Consider the following 10,783-nt stretch of genomic DNA (forward strand, 5'->3'; position numbering starts at 1 on the left):
CTTGGCTCTTATGTGTTGATATGCCCAAAAGGGAACACACTTATCGGTTATCATCGAAACAAAGAAAATTACAAAATGACCCTTCAGTTCTTTGTGTCCCACTTCCACTTCTGTGGCAAAATGTTGGAAATCAGGACAGTAGGTTCTACGAAGAGCACAATTTTTTGACAAATTGCAGACATTAATTTAACTGTTGGTACTCTAAATGTGAGACCTAATTTATTTTAATGATCAGAGAATTGATATACCACTTGAAGAACTGAACTGTATTAGTATTGACATTCCTATCATAAATGAAGCTGGAAGACATCAAGAAATTATAGTGAAATGGAAGTACAGACTATGATACTGGTGGTTAAAGAACAACACAAATAACCATTCGCCATCTTTTATACCTGTTGTTTGGGGCACAAATGGAAGGAACCTAAATGAGCACCTGCTCTTTACCTGTCACTTTCCAGATAAGGAAACTGATTCCTAATGGAGAAAATGCAAGATTTCAATGGTTTCTTAGTAAAATTGAAGAACTGGATGATGAATGGATACTAATGGCAATAATAATAGCAGTTAAATTAATATGCTGCTTTGTGGGCATAAAGCATTTTGCACATATCTCATAGAGGGTCTCAACAATCTAATGTGCTAAGAATAAGAGAGGAGGTAAAATTATTTGTTCAAGGACACACACTAGAAAATGTCAGAGCTGGGAACTGAATCAAGGTTCTCTGGTGTTGAGTCAAAAGGACTTTGGATGCCCAGTGCTGTATAAGGGCAATAGTGCATCTCAAGACATGTGTTCAAGTCCCAATTATAATACTTCTACCTATGTTAATAGGACAAATTGTTTAGCCTTTTATTATTATTATTTTAAAACCTTGACCTTTCATCTTAGAATCAATATTGTGTGATGGTTCTAAGGTAAAAGAGTGGTAAGGGGTAGGCAATGGGAGTTAAGTGACTTGCCCAGGGTCACACAGCTTGGTAGTATTTGAGGTTAGATTTGAATCCAGTATCTCTCACCTCTAGGCCTGACTCTCAATCCACTGAGCTACCTACTTGCCCTGCATTTAGCTTTTAAGGGTTCAGATTTATTATCTGTGAAAGCTAAGAGTCCTTTTTTCCACATAGAGATTTTTGGGGAGAGTACTTCATAGACCTAAAGCATCATAGAAACAAAACCTACAATCAAATAGTATCCTTCAATCAAAGAACATGCACGTGTGTCCCAGCTTCCTCCAGCAGCCTAACAGAAAATAGTATACAGATCTGTTTCATTACCTTATGGTTTATAATCTGTCCCTGATTAGCATCAAAGTTTAAAAGGAAAAGCACTAGCTCAAATTCTGTGTTTTGTTGTTGTTGTTCAGTCATTTTTCAGCCATGTCCAACTCTTTGTGACCACATTTGGGGTTTTCTTGGCAAAGGTTCTGTAGTGCTTTGCCATGTTCTTCTCCAGCTCATTTTACAGATGAAGAAACTGAGACAAAGTAAAGTGACTTGTTCAAAGTCATACAGCAAGTAAGTGTCTGAGGCCAGATTTTAATTCAGGAAAAGGAGTTGTCCTACTGGTTCTACTTATTTTTTTAATCTCTCTATGCCTTAGATTCCTCATCTGGAAAATGAAGGTAAAGGACTAGGTGATCTCTAAGGTTCCTTATAGTTCCAAGACTAGGATCTTGTGATCCTTTGACTCCTCAGAGCCCTATACTCTCACTCTTTGCCATCAGCCTCCTTAATTTCCTTATGAATTTGATTGTCTCACCAAATTCCTACTGGAAGAGGCTGAGAGCCCCCTTCTCTTTGATGCAATAAAAAAAATAAGCTTAGTTCAGGAATCATTCAAAATGCACTCGTTTTGAGGTCAAGGTACTGGTAAGACTTAAGGAACAAGTAGAGAGGGAAATTAGATCGAGGTCTACAAATTAAATATTTCTTTAGTCACTAAAGCTCTTGAGAGGGATAACACCTGGATGTGGACTCTGGAGACTTGGGTTTCTGCCTCATCTTTGAAATTCTGACTGCTTGACCTTTGGCAAGTTATTCCACATACTTAAAGCTCAAATCCCTTACCTACAAAATAATTCAATTCAATTCAGCTTTTATTAAACTCCCACTATGTTCCAGGCATAATGCTAATCTCTGGAGATGCAAAAAGACGCAAAAGGCATCTCCTGCCCTCATGAAGCTTACAATCTAATGATAGAGACAATAAGGAAATAAATATATATAAAGCAAACTATACTCTGCATAAATAGGGAATAATTAACAGAGGGAAAGCATTGGAATTAAGAGGGATTAGAGAAGGCTTCCTGTAGAAAATGGGATTTTTGTTGGGATTTAAAGAAAGCCGGAGAGATTGGTAGACAGAGTGGAGGAGGGAGAACATTCTAGGCAGGAGGAAGAGCCAGAGAAAATTTCCAGAGTGGAGAGATGGAGGGTTTTATTTGTGGAACATTATAGTGAGGCCAGCATCACTATAATGAAGAGGATATGTTGAAGTGTAAGGAATAAGAAGACTGGAAAGATAGGAGGAGGCTAGGTTATGAAAGGCTCTGAATGATAAACAGAGCATTTTATATTTGCTCCCAGGGGCAATAGGGAGTCATTGGAATTCATTGAAAAGGGGAATGACATAATGAGACTTGTGTTAGGAATAAGGATACTTTTCTTTCCTAAAAAAAAAAAATATATATATATATATATATATATATATACACACACACATATATATATACATACATATATATGTATGTTTTGAGGAAAGTTCTTTAGATGGTATACTATATAAATATGAGCTGTCATATAATCCAAGTAGCATCATCTTCATTTGCATATAATTATTAAACCAAAACTTACAATTCATATTATAATTGGAAAATATAATAATAAAGGAATGTCAGATTGGGAAGGATCTAAGGTCATAGACTTAATGCCACAAGGGAGCTATGAGGGCATGGAATCCAACTTTCCAATTTTATAGATGTGGAAACAGAGGCAAAGAAAGATTAAATGACTTGCGCAGGGTCACACAACTACTAGATGTTGGATCTGATATATGTTCTCCTGACTTAGGTTTAGTGCACTATTCAATATACTATAAAATTTTTCAAGACTAAAGGTTCTAATTCAAGACCTGAATTTTGTGGAAGAAGGGAAAAAGAAATGAACTGATTTTCCCAATAGGAATAGAATTTCCCAACAGAATTGGTGATGGGCTGGGTTTAGAACTCAGGTTTACTGCTTTAAATTTAGCATTGGCAGAAACCTTAGAGATCACTCAATCTAGCCCTCCCATTTTACTGGCAGGAGGGGAGGAAGAGGCCCTGAAGGGTTAAATAATTTGCTCAGGGTTACGCAGGCAGTAAAGAGTAAGTCTGGATTTCCAAGATGGCATTTTAATGAAGTTTTGGATCCAATCTCTGGACTTTTAACTCTAGCCTTCTGACCATAAAAGTAACATATGTGAGCACTTTCCGACCAAGACCTAACTCACCTACGTTTTCTAGAGAATCTCCTTTCTTTGGGACCTCTTGTGGATGACCACAGATGACTTTTGGGTGAATAGCTGGGTGCTGGAATATGACTATTACCAACCCCTTAGAAACCACACAGCTTACCTTGAACGTGTGCTACAGGCTCTGTTTATTTTTTTTTAAGTTGGTTCTGAATTGCCAGGTATAGAATTTAAAGCCCTTTGGAGCAGTATGTCTTGGAAAATATAGAAGTATAGCTCTTTACAGAAAGCCACTGATTGGGAGCAAGGGCCTGGCACACAGACATACAGGGTGGGCAAGAAAAATGAGGTAAAAGGGAATGAAATGACCTCTGGCGAACAGACAAATGGGAGTCATGGAAGGGCGGAAATTGATGTGGGTGAAAATGGACTGTTACTCAGACAATGCTTCGATATGTCATACCCAACCCCAGCTGCATTTCTTCTTTTTTTTAAATAGCATTTTATTTTTTTCCAATTATAAATAAAAAATTTAACATTCATTTTCTTTACAGTTTTGAGTTCCAAATTCTCTTCCTCCCTGTCACCCCTTCTCCCTCCCTGAAATGACGAACAATTTGATATAGATTTTACATGTGCAATCACGTAAAACTTTTTTCCATACTAGTCATTTTGAGGAAGAGATTTCGAACAAAAAAGAAGAAAGAGAATGAAACATAGTATGGTTCACTCTGCATTTGAATGCCATCAGTTCTTTCTTGAAGGGCAGATGGCATTTTTCATCATGAGTCTCTGGGATTTTCTTGGATCACTGCGTTGCTAAGAATAACTAGGTAATTCACAGAGTTCATCAAAAATATTGCTGTCACTGAGTCGAGTGTTTTTCTGGTTCTCCTCACTTCACTTTGTATCAGTTCATATACATCTTTCTAGATTTTTCCAAGGCCATCCTGCTTGTCATTTCTTTGAGCACAATAGTATTCTATTATAATCATATACCACAACTTGCTCAGTCATTCCCCAATTTCCAATTCTTTGCCACCACAAAAAGAGAAGCTATAAATATTTTTGTATAAGTAGGTCCTTTTCCCCTCAGCTGCCTTTTCTATAGTCAGAGAGACTTTAGATTTTTTTCCCCAATATGGTAAAGAAGGTTGACCAGTTGAGAATGATTTCAGAGCTAGAAGGGGACTTAAAACAGAGGATGTCAGTACTGGGAGGGATCTTAGAACACAGGATATCAGTGCTGGAAGAGTCCTTAGTTCAGCACCTCATTTTATAAACTTGAGGACTAAAGCTTGGAGAAATTAAGTGACAACCAAAAAGACACAATTAGGAAGCTGAGACTAGGACTCAAACTCATCTTTATTCCAAGTTAATTCTAGTAAATCAACAAGCATTTATTTATTTACTTTTTATTTTTTATTTAAATTTTTACCATCTGTCTGAGAATTGACACCAAGTATCAGTTTCAAGGCTAACAAGTGGTAAGGCCTAGGCAATTGGGGTTAAGTGACTTGCTCAGGGTCACACAGTGAAGAAGTGTCCGAGGCCCAGGTATGAACATAGGACCTCACACTTCCAGGCCTGGCTCTCTATCCATTGAGCCACCTAGCTGCCCCTCAACAAGCATTTATTAAGAACTTTCCATGTGTTTTTCTATGTGCAAACCCTTGAATAACAAAGACAGGCAAAGACATGGCCCCAGTGTAACTAAGGTTGGAAGGGTTGAGAGTGACTGGGAATTGGAAAAGGACTTCTGAAGAAGGTGGGATTTGCACTAAGTCTTGATGGGAAGAAGCTAGGGGAAATTGAGATGTCAGGGTGAGGACGAAAAACATTCTAGATTGGAAGGATAACCAATGCAAAGAAATTCCAGAAACAGCAAGTAGACCAGTATACTTGGATCATAGAGAAAGCTTGGAGAGAAGTAGAATCTAAGAAGAGTAGGAAAAGCTAGGAAGTGTTTGAGGTTGGATTTGAACTCAAGCCTTCCTGATTCCAAGTCCTAACCACTCTAACCACTCTCTTACCACTGAGTCACAGCTGCCTATATAGCAAGAGGATGTGTGTATTTTGCGGGGTATGGTGGTAATGGTAGAAAGCATGGAGGAAGTGTTGTTTAAAATATTACTTATTAGAATCTGAACATGGTGGAAAAAAGAATTAAATTTAGATCAAAAGACCTGAGTTCAAGTGCCAACTTGGACATTTAATAGCTTCTTAACTTGTCTCCCTCATAGAGCCTGAAGGAAATATGAGATAATGGAAAGAACACTGTAATTCAATAAGAGGAGAGTTTTGTCTCAAAATTCTGTCCTTGATTTTTTCTAGGGGTGTGACCATGATACAAGACTTATTCTCTTTGAGTTAGTTTCCTTATCTGTAAAATGGAGAGAACAGCCTCTTCATATTTGTCTCAAAGGGTCACTGAGAAGTTTAAATGTGTCAGCTTGGGCAACATGTTTTGGAAACAATAACCAACTATACAAATTTCATCTACTTTTCCCAACTAGAGTATTTCTAGGGTCCCTTCCATCTCTCAACTCTACATTCCCATGATTTATAATTTTTGCTTGCCTTATTCACTTATCATGCCTATGTGGATCTTTCTGGTGGAAGTCAGAGAAAAAAAGAAAACACTTCCCTAAATGATTGGCATGTCCGTGATGGTGACCTACCAAGTTCCTAAATCCATCCATACCTTTCTTCCCCAAATCAAGGAAAGTCCCACTGGCCACTTTAGCACCATATTTTTAACAAAGAAATAAGTTTTGAAAGGCTGGTCTGGGGAAGGTTTGAGAGAAAATTCTGATGGTCTAAGGCAGAAAATTTAAGGAACTAATTTGCCATTCTGTACACACTACAATGTGGCCACGTGTCTACTTGCTATTCTTCAAACACATGTCATCTCCACACTCTGTGTGTTTGTACTGGCAGTCCCTCATGCCTGGAAGGCTCTCCTTCCTTCCTTTCTTTCTTTGCTTCTAAGCTCCCCTGGCTTTTATCAAGAGTCATCTCCCACCTTCTGCTAGAAGCATTTCCCAGTGCCCACAGCTGCTAGTGCATTCCCTCTCAAATTATCTCCCATCTATTCAGATATTTTGTATGTCTATGGTTATTTACATCCTGTCCCTGCCATTAGAATGCAAACTCCTGGAGAGCAGGGAAAGTGATTTCATCTTTATTTTATCCTCAGAGGCTAGCACAGTGCCTGGCACATGGCAAGCATTTATTGATAAATGCTTTATGCTACTTCTAATTCTTAGGAAGATTTTTCTTAGCTCAAATTTAAATTTGACTTTTTGCTACTTCCATTCATTGTTCCCAGTTATATCCACTGGGCTGAAACAGAACAAACCTTTAGTATGACAGACTTTTAAGTGATTGAAAGAAGTCATTCCCTTCCCCTGAGTCTTCTCTTCTCTTCTCTAAATATCCCTAGTATCTTTAGTGGATCTTCCTGTGGCATAGACTCAAGTTCCTTCTCCTGCTTCCCAGAGCTTTCTTTCTAAAATTTGATTCTCTGAATTGTACACAATGCTTTAGATGTCTGTGATTAAGACAGAAGACAGAAAAAATATCACCTCCTTATTCCTGGATTCCTGGATGTTACACCCCTCTGAATGCAGTCCAAGATTGCATTGTCTTTTGGTTGTTTCAGTCCCCTGTGACTCTTCGTGACCCCATTTGGGAGTTTTTATGATGAAGATAGTGGAGGGGTTTGACATTTCCTCCTCCAGCTCATTTGGCAGATGAGGAAATTGAGGCAAACAGAGTCAAGTGACCTCCTCAGGATCACCAAGGTAGTAAATATCTGAGACTGGACTTGAACTCATGAAAACGGGTCATCCTGACTTCAGGCCAGGCACTATGCCACCCAGTTGCCCTAAGATGACATTAATTTTTTGTTTTGTATGGGGACCGGGATGACTAGTATATCACACCCCTCTAGGCAGTGTGGTTTAGAAAGGAAAAAAAATCCTGGTTTTGGTATTAGAAGATAAATATTTAAAACAGTTCTGTTATTCATTACCTATGTATCTTTGGATAACTCACTTCTCTCTTGGCTGCTGTCTTATCCTCTCTAAAATGAAGGAGTTGGACTAGATGATGTCTAAGATTCCATTCAGTAGAAATATCTTATTGCTTCCAAAGCCTCTCATGTGGCATGATTTCGAGACTCCTCCCCATCCTATTTGCTCTCTCAATACACATTTCCTGGGCTGCAAAGTGAGAGTGAACCAAGAAATTGCCCTCTGTCAAAATAGCACAAAGTTCACGAAAATGGATCTGTAAGCCTTAATTCCAAGATAGAAACGTTTTTGGCCCCCTGTTCTCCTGCTGTGGCAAAAATGACCTCAAATCCAGATTTCTCATCTCCCCAAGGAGCTGTCAACTCAAGTTATGCACACATTATACCCAAGCTTAGAACTCGTCCCTTCTAGTTAGTATCCCATAGTTCCCCCACCGGCTGAGGTAAACAGACACAATGGCTCAACTCTACCAACTACTTAGAAGGTCACCGGAAGCCTGTTGGACAAATTCCCTGGCAGGAGCTTTTGAAGAAACAGACAGAGGAGCAAATTGAAAACTACCCCCAGGAAATGCAGTGTATCCTGGGTGTCCAGATGTATCCAGTCAAGGTTCTTTCTCTCTCCTTGGGTGAGTTCATTTGCATTCTCTAAAAATAGCACTATCTATTCATGAAGAGGAAATTCAAGACACTGGTTTGGTCTCTGGGGGATACCCGAATGAAGGCTGCCAATTTTCAAACCAGAACAGCATAGAGAATTTTTCCTCTCTAATTCTTTTCTTTTATGGCCACTTTTAGAATTAGACCTAAGGCAGTGGCCCAAGATGGCAGAGGGACTCTAGCCTTCAACTGGTTGCCCAGTTTTGAAGCAACAAACAAAATCTCCTTTCAATTACTGTACCTATTTATTTACCAAGTGCTTTAAAAGTTTAAATAGCACTTTACTCCTAGCCTTGTGAGGTCAGCCATACGAATATCATTATCTCTACTTTATAGCTAAAGATACCTTTGGCTCAGAGGGAGTTATTAAGGATAATAATAAAGAATAGAGATATGAAGTACATCATGGTTCACAAAAGGCTTTCCTCACTATGGCACCATGCAGTAGGTAGAACATGTCTTATTAGAAATGGGCAAGCAATATGGCAGAGGAGAAAATAGGTTCAATATGGCATCGGAAGACCTGGGTTTGAATCCACATTTCCATTTGCTATTTTTGTGACTCTGTACAAGTTAATTAACCATCTTGGGTCTTAAGATTCTTATGTGAGAAATGAAGGGGGTTGAATCATGTAACCATGGAAAATTTTTCTAAAAATAATTAAAAAAAAATCTCTTACAGGGCAGTGGAGTTATCTTGCATACACACCTAGTGCAGAGCATGCTACAAAAAAACCTGAGTTCAAAGCCTAGTGATTAAAACTACAGATTAGAGAAATCCTATTATGAGATCCTGGGACTTGGAGCTGGGAGGGACTGCAGAGGATCATCTACTCCATCCTTCTTTGTTTTACAGAAGAAAACACAGAGGATGAGCAAGGTAAAGAGACTTTCTCAAGGCCTTATAGATAAGAATTGGGCCAGTATGCTCTTCTACCCTTTTCAGCTTCCATCAGGAGAGATTATTTATCATAGCCTTCAGATTCTGAGTTTGTTCACTGGTGGGTTGCCAGAGAGGCAAGTATGCATGGGATGAGGGGTTTACTGGGTGCAATCTGACAATTAAGTATTAGAGGAGGGTGCTGACAGCTAGGACTTGGATAGAGGGGTTGACATTAGAATGTCTTTGGGGCAAGGGTAGATATAGATGTGGAAGGGTTAAATCCCTGGCTTAACCTTTAAGCTAGGGTGAGAGTGAAACAGAACCATGACACCAGCCTATCTCAGGGGCTCTTTAATTTAACCCATATGCCCAGAACAGAATCCCCTCTAAACCATATGAGACCAAATTTCTTTAAAGGCTTTAACTGAAGGAGAGAGAACTCATTATGACCTAAGGGAGCTCATCCCACATCTGGATAGCACTAATTTTTAGGAAGTTGAACCTAAAATACATCAAATATGAATTGGTTCTGTGTGTATGTGTTTATATGTTTACTCACTGCTTCTGATTCTTTCTTCTAGAGTCAAACAGAACACCCTTCATTCCTCTTTTATATGAAGATCCTTCAAATATTTAAAGATTGTTATCATGATCCACCCGAGCCTTCTTTTCTCCAACTGTAACCAACCTCCTAGGTTTGTTTAGTCCATTAAAAAAATAAAACCCTTATCTTCTGTCTTAGAATCAATACTGTGTATTGGTTCTAAGGCCAAAGATCAGTAAGAACTAGCCAATGGTGGTTAAGTGACTTGCCCAGAGTCACACAGCTAGGAAGTATCTGAGACCAAATTTGAACCTAGGACCTCCCCTCTCCATGTCTGGTTCTCAGTTCACTGAGCCGTGTAGCTACCATCTCTTCATTCCATTTTCATACAGCATGATCTCCATCCTGGCCTCTGACATTTTCATCCTCCCCTTCTGGATTCTCTCTAGTTCACTGATGCCCTTCCTAAAAAGTGGCACCCTGTACTGATCCCATTCCCAAATGTGATCTGAACCAAAGTGAGGTATCTTTGCTCCTTCAGCTTTTCCTTTCCTCCATCTTCCTTCCCAGTTCTGGATTCTATCCTTTCTTAAAGTATATAAAGATAACATTAGCTTTATTGGTTGTTGTATCCTATTGTTGAATCACTAAACGGTCCTGGATCTTTCTTCAAAGGACAAGTTACATAGCCATAACTTTCCTATCTTATAATTATCAAGTTGATTTTCTAGATGGAAGTACAAAATTATATATTCATCTTTATTAAATTTCTTATTCCATTGAGTCTTAGGATCCTGACTTTACCATTCAGTGTGTTAGGTATCCCTCCTAATTTGTCTTACTTTCTGAGAGTTAGATCCCTCTCTGGGTAAGAGTGGGGTGCTGATAATAGCATCCTTGAGTGGGGCTGGGGAGGTAAAGAGATGAAATTACCTTCTAAGACCCTAAAAATGGTGGAGGTGGTGGTGGTGGTAGGTCACATTACTAATCTGAAGCCATTGATTAGAGAAAATGCTGCTATTTAGCAGCAAATGCTGGTCTACCAACTAGAAAACCCTGGTGTAAAACACTTAGCATATTGTGGTTTCTTAATAAGTTTGAAACAATCCCTGTTTTTGTAATGCACAAAGCAAACCACTGTGAAAAGCCCATCTGTTCCACACTCCAGAATCCCTGTTCTAGGATCACAGATTCCCTCCCCTTTCT

This window comes from Gracilinanus agilis, chromosome 3 (assembly GCF_016433145.1).
Source record: "Gracilinanus agilis isolate LMUSP501 chromosome 3, AgileGrace, whole genome shotgun sequence".
Classification (NCBI taxonomy): Eukaryota; Metazoa; Chordata; class Mammalia; order Didelphimorphia; family Didelphidae; genus Gracilinanus; species Gracilinanus agilis.